Source organism: Gymnogyps californianus, chromosome 3 (assembly GCF_018139145.2).
Source record: "Gymnogyps californianus isolate 813 chromosome 3, ASM1813914v2, whole genome shotgun sequence".
Lineage (NCBI taxonomy): Eukaryota > Metazoa > Chordata > Aves > Accipitriformes > Cathartidae > Gymnogyps > Gymnogyps californianus.
In genome coordinates this window covers 31,032,176-31,045,691 of record NC_059473.1, presented here as the reverse complement: position 1 = coordinate 31,045,691, position 13,516 = coordinate 31,032,176, and the positions used below count along the sequence as shown (strand labels likewise).

Below are 13,516 nucleotides of genomic sequence, written 5' to 3'. Positions count from 1 at the left end.
TAACACACAGTGCCACTGCACACTTCTACAGCGCCTTTCAAACACTTTATGAAGAAAGGACATACAATCTCTGGTAGGAATGAGCAAGCAGAGAAATTAAGGCCTATATTTTCAAAGACAGCTATAGATTTTGGGTGCTTCAATGCAAGCGCTGTTTCAGAAACACCCTGGCACTGGATTTGATAATTTCTAAGCATCCACTATTCCAAGTGAAGCTTTCAATAAGCAGCAGTTTTGAGGGAAAAAAAAAAAAACAAAAAACCTGGAAAATGATACCAAAACAAAGTCAGAAAATCTGAAGCCTCTCTTGGAAAATCTGAGCACATGCAAATTGCACATGGACACACAGCAAGCCCTTGGCAAGGCACAAGAGACTCTTAACCACAAGATCACCTTCTTTTCCAAAGAAAGGAAAAAACCCTGGGTTTTGTACTACTAAAACTCCTTCTTGTATCATCATCCAACTGCACTTACAAACAAAGAGCACGTTAATTGAAGACCCACAGCTATTGTCCCTACATGAAAATCTTTTATTATCAGATCCTTGTCCGGCATCATACTATGACATCCTTTATATCTCTAAATCTATTTGGAGAGGCTACACATCCACATACCAGTTTTACTCTGATCAGTGTAGGTTCTTGACACACTGGATCTCTACAATACACCACTGCTTGGAAACTCAGGTCTTCTACACCAAACACAACTGCACTGATGCCCAGTAGCCCAACACAGGTTGTCAAAAGTTCAGCACATGCTTCCCAATAAATATTATATATAACAACACTCCCTAATACCAATGAAAAATGTGTAAGATGTAACACAAAATCCTAGCGTTCCTCACACAGATCCACAGAGGTGATGAAAGAAGAAAGAGTTCAGCTGTCTGGACAGCCTCTTCAAGGAAGTGATTTAGACTGCTGCAGCATAATGCAAAGGATTCTGCTCCACGTGAGGAGCCACCACGTGTACCAGGAACCACGCTTTCCTCGGCCCCCACAATCCCGGGAGGCACAGCACCTCAGCACAGCTCATTTCAGGAGTCTGACAATAAACCGCTGTGAGGCAGCAATGGGGAGCCAGGTTTCCCCATGATGAACGATGCGGTACAAGCACTCATGCTTGAGGACCCTGAAGTTCCTAGGCAGTCTTAGCTTTGTTTACTTCTCATGTTCAATGTTTCTGTTTTGTCCCCTTGGTTACTCTGCTAGGAGTTTCCCTATCTCATGTCTTACATCTGAGTCAGAAACAAGCAGTTAGTTCAGTGGGTTGAGAAGAGAAGATGCCCCACTGGTGCAAGCTCGGGAGGTGGCTCCCCACTCCTTCTGCCCTCTCCCAAACCAGAAGTGCACAGCACATTCCCTCAAGGACCTATATCTTGGAGGAACACACATTAGTACCTTTCACCTTTGAAAATCCTGACCAGAGTAGAGCAGAGGGAGCGGATTTACTTCAAACTGACAGTGTGTGGGAGACAGGGACACACATCATTTTGCTGCTTTTAACTAATGCCCATTCTGTGTTCTCTCTTTTCTACTGACATACACCTTGTGCAACATCCAACATATAACAGATTTTGTCTTCTAGTCCATCTATGAAGTCTCTGACTGTATATCATGGATTGTTTTCCTATTATTTCAAAGCTTCTATTTCCTAACACTGTTGCTATGTAATGAAGGGGAAAAGAGGATGTTAACTCTCTATACAGAAAAAGAAACCGTCCAGTGCAGAAGCTAGAACATCAGCCTAGAAATATTCTTCCTAGATCTGTCTCAATTTTATCTACCTCTGAATTTCTAGTCATTGCCCTTAACTGAAAATAAATTTTAAGTGTTGCATTTCAGAGTCACCATCCCCTTAAGTGCAAAGTGGGGCTGAGGGCCCTGAAAGAAATCCAGTACAATCCACTGACATTCATACACATGCAGCATTTAATCAAACTGCAAGAGCCATCCTAGCACAGTCTGTATGGGGGTGGTTATCGTGGGAGGTGTCACACCGAGAGAACACGCTGACAAAAAGCCATTTACATACATGCTACAGCCCACTGCAAGGAGCTACTACCTCTAAGCTCTGATGTGGGGGAGGAAAGCAAGCAGCCTGTGCCAGCACCAAGTACTGATAACAAATGTGCCCATCTATGTGATCAGAAAAACAGAGCTGACGCTGATCAGACACAGGGGAGCGAACATCTCCAAAAAGGTTTCTTGACACAGTAGGTACACAGCAATATACAGTGTATTAAAACAGACACTATGCTACATTGCACACATTCTTCTAATTGTAAAGGGCAAGAAGGAAAAATGGCCCACATGATGTGACATTAGTCATGGTTCTTTCTGCTAATACCGTATGCACTGACCTGATGTCATCAGAGTATAAAATCTTCTACAGAATCCAAACAGGGCTATTCTTCTCTACCACAGAAATGCAATGAAAAGAAAAATTAGAGCAAGCAGACTGCAAATCCAGTAGACAAAGTGAAGAACAGAATAACAACAAAAGTTCCCTACTCTTGCAGCCACCAATTCAGTTCTCACAGTCCAAAGCCCCAACAATTACAGAATTGCTCAAGGTGCAGTTGGACAAGACTGTTTACAATCCCTGCAGTCCTGAGAGCACAAATTCTACTAACTCTTCTCCATCCCCCAGTATTCAGCACAGAAAAAAAAAAAAACAACTTTGCAGCACAACACACATTTTAAATTCAACTCAGTTCCCAAAAAGTGTCAGAAAGCCGCGAAACTGCATGCTACTTCCACACCGGATTTAGCAAGAAAAGTGTAGCTCTTGCTAAGACAGAATTAGCTTCTGAGTAAAGCATAAAGCCATATGCTTTCTTGGTAGCTGGTTAAGGTAAAGGGACCTGGGTATTTTTCACAACCAGTTATGGTAAGATAATACCAACTTATAACTTATCTATGCTAAGACTTTTCTCATATGAATCGGGTGCCCGAATTTAAATATATACATACATATATATATACACCATAAAAACTTTTATATAGTGAAAATACAGATTTCTAATCGAGTATGGCCCAAGCTTAAGATTTAAAGAGAGACACGCTTCCAGATTATCCTTTTTAAAAGAACAAACTCTTTCTACCCACTTCAGAGGTAGTAACTTTCTATGTATAGAAACACTGCTTTTCTTTCCTGCATAAAGGTAAGGCCTCCATTCACCTCCTCTAGTTGTCCCAAAGATTCATCTCTGGCTCTTGACCTCTCTATAATCTTTGCCCCTTCTTCTCCCCTTCTAGAGCTAATCTGCATTTATGTCAGAAAAAACCCAAACCCATAAGGTTTGTAAGAGGTGTCATTGAACTAATTTCTTCCTAGAGTTGAAATGCACTGCTCTCATTTATGGAAACCTGAAAGGGGAGATTTTATGAAGGCTTATTTCCACTTCCGTCTCACTCAGTCCTTGACAATGGAAGACATCGTATCATGTAGTTCCAATGCTCTGAGGTGATGTTATTACCAGAACTGGAACATACATGTGCACATGGACATGCGGTATCAAATTCTCAGCAACATAAATGATATGAAAATTCATGCTGGAAGAGATCCCAGGAGGTCCATGGTCCAACTTTCTGCTCAAAGCAGGGCCAGCTCAGGGTAACCCAGCCTGGTCTTGAAAGCCTCAGCGCATAGAGACTGCACAACCGCAAGGGAGAAGAGGAGGCTAAGGTAGCTTTCTTCTTTTCCTCCAGTTCATAAGCTAGTTCACCAAATAGCAGCATTCCTTCTTCTGAGTAGGAGAAATATACCAATCCACTCACAGGTTCTTTTCATTTTCCTTTTTACACAGATTTCCAGCCTCCTGTATTTGGATGAATTTACACAACCGGGGAATGGTGGGTTCATAGGTCCAAAAATTCAGGGTCAGCAGCAGCACGCTACTTTCACCAACAGTGTTAGCCTGCAGCTGCTAAAACCCCATAGCCCAGGAGCATCAGAGCTACCTGGCAATCTAAGGAAGGAATCAAAGAAACACAACAGCACACAGAGTGCGAAGCGTACCTCTTGTGCTGTGTCCTGGTGCTACACTCATGTTGAACACAGCTATGGCAACTTGAAGCAAAAGACAGCTTAGGTGGGAACTCGCAGCCCTGCCAACAGCATCAGCCCCAGTCTGCAGAGCAAGGTTACAGCACCTATGTTCCTGTGCCACACAGACAAGCCATCCAGGCCAGAAGCCAGTGTGCTGCTAAGCTAAGTGCATGCAATAGTTTTACACTAGCTACAGGAACATAAGTAATTTGTCTTGACGTAAGCTGGGTGTGAACATATTGCATGGCAACTGCTGCAAGGAAACCAGCTGTGTGCACATTCTCACTCTGTGGTGAACGCCAGGTCATTCTGAGTAGCTATCCCTAAGGGCAGGGTGCACTTCATTTCTAGCATGTGGCCTTCAGCCTAGTTCAGAAGTGTGGCTCTAGAAAATCAATTAGCATTGAAACAAGACTATTTAAGACTAGCTCTTCAAACATATACACATGCACGCTGACTAATCAAAGTTCAGCAGAATACTAAACACTTTTCAAAGACAAAATTCAAAACCACAACCAAACCATTATAGAGATGGTATTATGACCAGCCTGCCCTGCCAGCTAAGGTTTGAACTTAAGAGTACAGCACTCAAACTATTACTTTACAGTGTCTTGGAAAGCAAAATAGCCCAAACCTCAACAAGCCAAAGCAGCAGTTGCAATTAGGTTGACATAGACAAGACCCAGCACCATGCATTATTTCTGCCACAATTCACAGCTGTTTAAATAATTCACATCATGGGTCTTGACACTCATCTCCCCAGCAATTAAGCTATGATTTTTCAGCAGGATTTATCTGCAATGCAAATAGAAGAAGAGGGGGAAGAAAGGCCTAGAAGTGCTTGGTTTTGAACACATTCATTCATACTGTACCTCATGAAAGGTGGGGAGGAGAGAAGTTTTGTTTTGCAAGAAAGCTGCACAAACCTCTTTCACCATTGCTTCCTACTATACAGGATTATTGTATATTCACAGCAATCCATTATAATCTTGAGGTTTTTTTCACATAAAAGTCTCAAAGGTAGAAAGGCAGAAAATTCCAGTAACCCTAAATAAAATTATCTGAAGACCTTTTTGTCCATAAGCTGGGAATGAAGGCTGAAAATTTAAATAACCTGTACAAGGCCGCTTAATTGCATCAAAGCGGAACTCAAGACCCCTACTTCCAGCCCTCCCACTAGATGCAATAAACCAATACTAACAATGTTACCCCAATTATTTTCAAATTAAGAACTCTATCTGGTTAGACTTGCAATTACAGCTAAAGCTGACTGTTAAAACTAGGACAGCTTTTTGATTGAGTCGCTGTGAAGCCAGAAGGTAGCAAGCACTCCCGAGATGGAACCTCAGTCACCTACCCCTGATCAATGCCATGTAGGCTCTGCATCACACCGCATATCTTGCTGCATAGCAGAAATCAGCAATCTTAATCCAAAGATGTTCATTCTCCTGAGCATATTAAGACCTGCTGACTATCAGCTGGCTGCTCTTAAGCTTCACGGCAGATCTTTGAACCTTAGTGTTAACCTGTAATACAGTGGTCTCCAAACTTTTTTGATCATACACCCCTGAGTAAAAAAAAAAATTATTGAGCATGCACACCCAACATATGTATATAATTACATACACACACTGCTTTACAATGTATTTATATGTTTATGTGTCTATTTTTTCAAAAATATCTGCTAGGTAGCATGCTACTGACAGTCACATCACAGAAAAGGCCTGCAAATTCAGAACATTTGACTTTTTGTAAAAGCAAAATGGCATAATTCATCTTTAAGTTTGATAAGTCTTTTAAGCATTTTGCCATGAGACAACCAGTGAGCTTTGGAGTGGTACAAAAGATTTTCATGGTCACTCCCCATCTCATCACAAAGTATTGTAAAGATTCTATTTAACAGTCTTGTGTTTATAAAGTTAACCCCATTGATGACATCCTACAGCAGTTAAGGAGATACCTCTGTTGGAGTGATGCTCTGGGGCACAACAAACATGGGGGAGAACAGCAATCTCTTAAGCCCCACATCTTTATCAACACCATCCACATCCATTACGGAATGCAAGAATTACACTTTTTCCCTGGTCTAAATACAACAGGCAGAAGCAGAAGAGAAAAAATGAAAAGTGGATGGGGCACAAGGGAGAGAGATGGTGCTGATGACCAAGTACTGGGATTTATTCAGCTTGAGCTCATCTGGGTCACAGCCAGGCAACATCACCAGTGAGAAAGTTCTCTTCTAGCTGCAGTCACAGCTAGAACCAGACTACCTCACCTTCATGTGTACGTTGCGAGCACGGGAGTGTAATTCAGATTTTACTATGCTGATTCATATCAAGCACTCAAGCCAATTCTACTTAAAATTTGTTAGAACAGACATAGCCTGTGAGGACTAACAGGCTTGTTGCCCTGTCACTTAAAAGATGGTCAAAGACATTTGGAGTGTACTCTAGGGTAAATCAGCACATGGAAATCTTCCCATAGCCACTGGACACATATCATGTTACACAACACAGCCCCAGCATGGGGACAGCATCATAGCAATCTAAAAACTACCTCTAGCTTATGCCATCTGAGAGTACATTTGCATTTGTTTTCTTTTAGTGAAAATAAGTGTAGCATGTTGTCTCATGTTACCACGCAAACATTGTGCACTCCTTGTTCTGTTTCCTCAAAAAGCATGTGCAAATATTCTTGTATCTCCTGATGCTGCTGACCCCACAGCTTTAGAGAACTAAATCACAGTGCAGAAGGTGGAGAAGGTTTTGTGCATGTGTGCAACCAGCACCTGCAATTGCGTGTGGAGAAGGGAGCGGAAGACTAACAAAACTTTACCGTCACAGAAACCAAATCACATTAACAAAAGGCACAAAAAGTTATTTTCTTTTTCCACTTTCCAAATTCCAGTTATTTGCATTTAGTGGCCTGCAGCTAACTCTCCTCGGAAGTCTAAAGTCACACCCATGCTGCATTTGTGCACAGCAGATTGTGCTAAACAAACTACTTCTAAAATGCAAACAGAAAAAAGTAAACTATCCTATCCAACAGCAGAGAAGAGCTCATGGAGTGCAACAGCGAACCTTAAATGCACCAAGAACATCAAGGCTGGGCTTGGCAACTCTTTCACATCCAAGCTGGAAAGCAGTGGCACCAAGGCACACAATTCACCAATATGCAACAGCCTCAAAGTCATCAACATCACAACATAAGAGCAACTCCAAACTCTAAAATTTCTATTCCGAAAACCCAAATAAGACATACTAATACTAGCCTCTTTTATCAAGACATCAGCATCTACAAACTGGGCCTTTTGCCTATCAGACAGCTATGGCAACATGAATAAACAGCATGCTTCCTGTCTAGCTGTCAGAATTGTGAAAACTAGCACTTTGCAGTGGTATAGAGGTATAGAACAAAGTGTCTCTCTCTCTCTGATGTGGATTAACATTTAAAATATGCTGCTTTTGTCAAGCAAAACCAAAAACAAGTTCTGCCAACAAAACGCCTTACCTTCAGTTACTCAGTTTTTAATGTCATACTGCATCATACATCCTTGTGGCTGGGACTCAATTCTTCTAATGGCCAGGCAAGAAAACTAGTTTTATTATTTAGGCTCTGTTTAAAAGAATCCATCTCCCCACAGATCTCAATGCTCAGAGAGATGAATCTCACCCCTTTTCAGTCATCAGAGAAGGATTCCAACAAAGGAATTTGTGCCCCACCCCTGACAGACCATTTTTAAAAAAAAAAAAATTAAAAAAATGAAAAAGCAAACAAATTGTTCTTCCATTGCAGTTCTACTTAGTCACAGCAGCAGCTGAAGATACTGACGAAAGTAACCTCACTGAGTAGCTGCCAGTAGAAGAAACAGCAGTTAAGGAACAGGAGACCACTGCAAGCCCATATATCATCTCAAAAGCAACATACAGGTTAACCCAGGTGCATACTGCCAAGTGTCAATCATCCTCATGAAGCCCATTATCACCCAAGAGCCGTATATTTGTACGAAAAGTTTTAGATAATTTTTCCCTCAACTTTCACCCAAACCTATGCTTTTTTCTTCTTAACTTTGTGCCCAGTATAATTCTGGCTCTTCACAATCAAGAAACTTTCCTAAAGACTACGAGGAACGTTGGTGGTGTCTTTAGGAAAGTCTTAGTTGCCCTGCTGAATACTACAAGGAATTCAAGCACCTCAGCCAGCATTGTCGCTTCCAAGGTAGGCAGGTTCCAGACAGTAGTGAATTGGAGCCCCAGGGAAGTCAGCACACTTTAAAATAACAACCGTCCTGGTTTAAACAGAATGATTATGGTAGAGAAGATTTAGACTCTCAAGTAAAAGCCTACAGTAAGCATGCCATGATGTCAACAGTGCCTAAACAACATAATAATTGACACTGAAACTAATGGGGAGAAGTTGGGAGAGAATTCAGGCTCTTAGGATCTTCCCTGCCCCTTACAATCTTCTGCCCATCTCTGCTAAACGGGTACATTATAGCATGTTGCCCCCATGTCAGTCAGTAGTAGCAATATAGGCAGGATGAAAACTCAGCTTTTTAGGGGAGGGTCGGTTGTGCTGGAAGGAGGGGAGGAAGAGCTGGGTTCCCTCTTTTTTTATCACTAGCAGATCTGGATATTTTCCTTGTAGTCATGTGGCTACTGAACAATAATACAGAAATGGATTATCTTTATCTTGACATGTGCAATTACAACATGCTTCTACTCTCCCCCATTAGTGCCCAGAGAGGACAAAGAAAATTACTTATTTGAACATGGAAAAAATGTCATCAACCTTCCATTAATCCATTTCCTACACTCGTCTCAGTTGACAAGGCAAGGATGTCCTTACATAGTAAGATCCCCACACAATATCTCTTTTTAGGTATTACAGCGAAGTTTTTCTTAGAGAACTTCAAGAAATCTTAAAAATCAGCCTGTAGAAAAGATCCCAAGCACAAGAGTATGCATAACCACAGGGAGGTTTTTGTTGCATCCAAGAGGCAGAATAGTATTCCAAACACTCATCTGGAAAAAGGAAAACACACCTTGCAAAATGTTATGCCCTCTGAAATGAGGAGCAGGCTCAGGAAATGCACATATAGCCTGTTAAAAGGTTTATAAAACATGACCTGAATTAAAAATGCTTCCTGCAAAAAGAAGTTAGAAGTGTAAATTCACTTTCAAAAGAAGATCACGAAATAAATTACAACCCTGCAAAGCTACATAACGTTTCCAAATTCAGTTTATCTGTACTTGAAATTGTTCAAACTACTGGCACTCAAAATCATTCCACACAGTCTGTATTCCAGTACACTCAATAGTTTTGGTGTTGCCATCTCACATATCAAAAACTAAATGGACAAAAATCTCAACCCAGAGAAGCTAACTGGAAACTCAGCTTTCAGGACTCTAAAAGTAAGGCTGCTTAAATTAAGCCCATAACATACAATAACCCATTAACATTATTTGAATGGAATGTAGCCTTGCACTATGGGATTGGTAGCTCTTAGTACAAAAATTGAACTGGAGAAGTTACTGGCTTAGGATCTGAAATAAGAGTTTGATGAAGTACCGAAATGAGTCTTTAAAATAGAGGTGCTCTCTTCCAGGGAGGACAAAAAACAAGAAAAAACCCACCTTTCTTTCTCCCTTTCAGTTCTCTCCACTGATTTAGTTCAATGATTAGCTCTTCAAAGCTGATGAACCAACAAAGCTTTGACTAAATAAAACCAAACAGGAAAGCTTATTTTTCCCATTTTAATCTATGAATTAAAAAAAATGCACACATGACAAGAAATTTACCAATTTTAACACCTGTCAGAAACACAGAGTTAAAACACTATAGCAAGTGAAATTCATTTGTTTAACTGAAAAGATTTTCTTAATCCAATTCTTTAAAGAGGAGGAAAAAGATTTATCAGAACTTAGCTTTGCAATAAAGCTATCTTTAACTGTACATTTTATTCTAATTTCCAAACAAATGCAGCTGAATACAAATCTCACCTAGGAAATTAATCATCCTGTAGAAAACCGTATTAGAAAATGAATGACACACAAGCAAATGTCAAAATTAAAGACTCCAATGAAGTGTATGAACAAGTGGGTGATATATCCTCTGATTAGCTAGACTGAACAATTTTAATACCAGACTTACGTTTACTGAATGCAAACCTATATGTTTTTAAGAGTTCTGCAAACCAACAAAATAAGAAATTAATTGCGACACAAGCACAAAGGAAGTTTAAAGTAGATCATTCAAATTTCGAGGCTTCAGTTCGTCAATTTAAAATCATGATTAAAACCAAGCAAGTAGTTTTCAAACCAGCCAAGTAAAAGGTCAGGTTTTCTGTTTATTATCTCTGTGTGATATCACCATTTTCCTTTCAGGACACCACCATAACCTCCAAACAACCACTTCCAGTATTACAAATCCAAGACAAAGATTTCACATAGGGAGAAAGCAGAACAATGTACTTCCAAGCAATACTGACCTCATTATCATTAAAGTTTTAAAAGATACAACCATAAGAGAAACAGGAAAACATGTAAGCTCAGCAATTTGTCCTAAAAATGAACAAAAAAACCCCTAAAAACCCACAACGAGCTGGACTAAACCCAGAACCCTGGGTGCAGGCTCCAGGCTGTTTATCATTATCAAGCTCAGAAAAATCCTCACATGGTGGATTCAGGGTTTTGCTTTCAGCAACAGCATTCACAGCTCTTAGGAGGGCTCTAAAGACCAGTGGCTCAGGCCAGCAGAGTTTGTCTCATGATATTAAGGTTTTTCAGAAGCATCACACTACAGATCTTAAACATCTTTAAGTGACTTAAATGGGTTCAAGAACAAAATAAAGATTGTTCTTATACACTGAACTTGCAGAGCCTCATTTCCTTGTACATATGACTTGTAGTTGGACTTGTTATAACAAAACACAGACTATGATTAAGGCTTCTTACAGACACAGTATCACCTTGTTCTCTTCCACATGGATTTTTCGAAGACCTAAAAAGGCCGAGCTCACACTGCAGCCTTTTGATACAATGGATCTCTTTTCTAAATTAAAAAAAAAAAAAACAAAAAACTTTCAGAAACAAATTTACAAGGGATTCATCTCACCCATCTTTAGACATCCACGAACAAGTTAGCCCACAGCCTCCTCTCCCAGTTGCTAAAGAGGAGGCTGTATTGTACAATACTATGCACTTCATCCGTGTCAGACGCCATTTGAAGAGGTGATGAATCACCCCAGAACTGCCAACTTCTGACTGTACAGAGAGTTCAGACTGGAGCTGCACAAATTAAACCCACCCTGAGCTGAAAATGGCCAATAACAACACAAAAATTACTGCAGGATGGACTGGGAGAAAAGGAGAAAGAGAGGTAGTGGGACTGTTAAAGCTTTAACTCACTAGAAAACCAGCTAGATACTATTTGCAATCCTATGTCATCGCTGCACAGATTTAGATAGCTACCTATCTCTGGGCTACTGCACTCCAGGTCGAGGAAGTCCAGTGCCTGGCCTGACAGCTGATTTGGTGGACACAGGGAGCCCCTCCGCACAGGGCCGACTCACCCTGCAGCAGCTCTGATGCCACACGTCCTGACCGCAAGCCAAAGACCCTCTCAGTCATTACAAAGACAGGACCCACACACTACATCAGCCCTGCCTGAGCCTTCATCACTCAAGCCGGCAACAGTCTCCTTCAATTAACGCAGCTCTTGGCACGCTCTCACGCAGCACAGGAAGAAAGGCTGTGCAACAAACATTGCGACAACATAGGAGCCTTTCTACAAACCCGGAATTCAGGTGTGCTGAAGCCCTGGCTAGAGCTATACTGTGCTTTGTAAGGAAGATTTATCCACTGGGAGCAGACAGAGATCTCTGCAGGGTTTCCGCAGCAAGCACGGCCAGAGGGAAACCAATGGGCTCTGGCAGTTACACATGTTGTTCTCAAGTCTTTTTTGCCTGCTTGTTTCAAATGGACAACACCAGGTAATGCCACAACATGGCCCAAGCGAATCAGAAGCAAAATGACAGTAAGTTTGCTTACTCAATACTGTTTTATGCAACAGACAGAACTGCTTGCATCAGAGATTACCTGCAGTACTGTGAACTGAGCAGAGGTTTTAAGAAGGAATTAACTTCACGGAGGATGAGGAGGAAGGAGACAAGTACAGACCAACCACCTATTAACTAACCATAGAGGTTAAAATTAGTCATAGTGAAAAATCAAACCGTTGTCAGAGCTCCACTCACAGTGCCCACAGAACTTCTCCTCTCCTCACAACGCGGGGATTTAGAAACAGGACAAGCAGATGCAGTCAGTTGAGAAACTGGAAGAGTCTTGCCCTCTCTGCCATTTCTCCTGTGACTTGTCAATTGCTCAAGTCCCCACGTTTATAAAGAACTTTAACATTTAGTGCTTGATACTCACCTTGGGTGGAAGTCTACTGAGCAAGGCAAGCAAGAAACTTTTTCCCTGTTCAACTTCTGCAGTCCAATCACAAGGGTGCAAATCCATATTGCTTCTTACCATAATATGAACCTACTACATGCTACAGACCTTCAGAGGAAGGCCCCAGAGATTTAGCTCAAGGTCCAACCTTCAGTGTTGCAGAGCACCTCAAAAGGTGCTCTAAAAAAAGCAAACTCAGTTTTGCTGGTTCATATTTCATTTCTACCACTGACTTTATCTATGCAGCTCCTCCCAGTGTATCTTTCTCATTACATTTTCATTTGTTTCCAACAGTTAAAGGGTAAGCGTGAGTACCTTTGATTTGACTTCTCTTTCTTCCATGACCTTTCCAGCATAATCCTGAGTGCATGAGAACCTACACTGCCATTCTGCATATAGGCACAACCCAGCAGTACTAGCTACACAAAACCAAGGTGGTTTCAGGTTCATATTAAGAAGTGATACAAAGTTCTGGTGTTTAACTAATGCTGGATGAACAGGGATATTCTATTAAACCAACTACTTTCTCCCATTACTGAAAAGTTGAGTAAGAAATTAAGCGGGGAACCTATGTTCTGCCCAGAAATAAAGACAGGACTGTGGTTTTTCTGGATTGTTGCCTAAATGATCCCTGCAAAAATTTTACTACCAGCGATGTTCAAGAGCATCTTTAAAGAAGGTTTCAGCTTGCATAAGCAACCAAAGGCAATAATATGGTACGGATCAACAGAATTTCTGCAGAGATACCAAATGAAAAAGGGGATAAGAAAAATCTGTAGCATGAAGTATAAATTAATTTTAAATAATTCAACTCTGTGCTGTTACTTGCCCTGCAGAGTTAGCCTGGACAGACATGTTTTGAAATGAAAATTTAAATCCACACTGCTATTGCCGTAGTTACCTGTACAAATTTCTAACATTTAAGGGCTTATTTCTTTAAGACTGGGAGGCTGAGCACACGGCATGAGGGAACAGCGATCCTAGCAGTGAGTGCCCTCTCCAAACTC

General features: G+C 41.0%; 1 protein-coding gene across 2 annotated transcripts in view; it reads right to left on the bottom strand.

Moving 5' to 3' along the window:
• Nucleotides 1-13,516, bottom strand: part of TTC7A (tetratricopeptide repeat domain 7A) — a 173,301-nt gene that overhangs the window by 153,312 nt on the left and 6,473 nt on the right. The gene's annotated exons all lie outside the window — the stretch shown is intronic.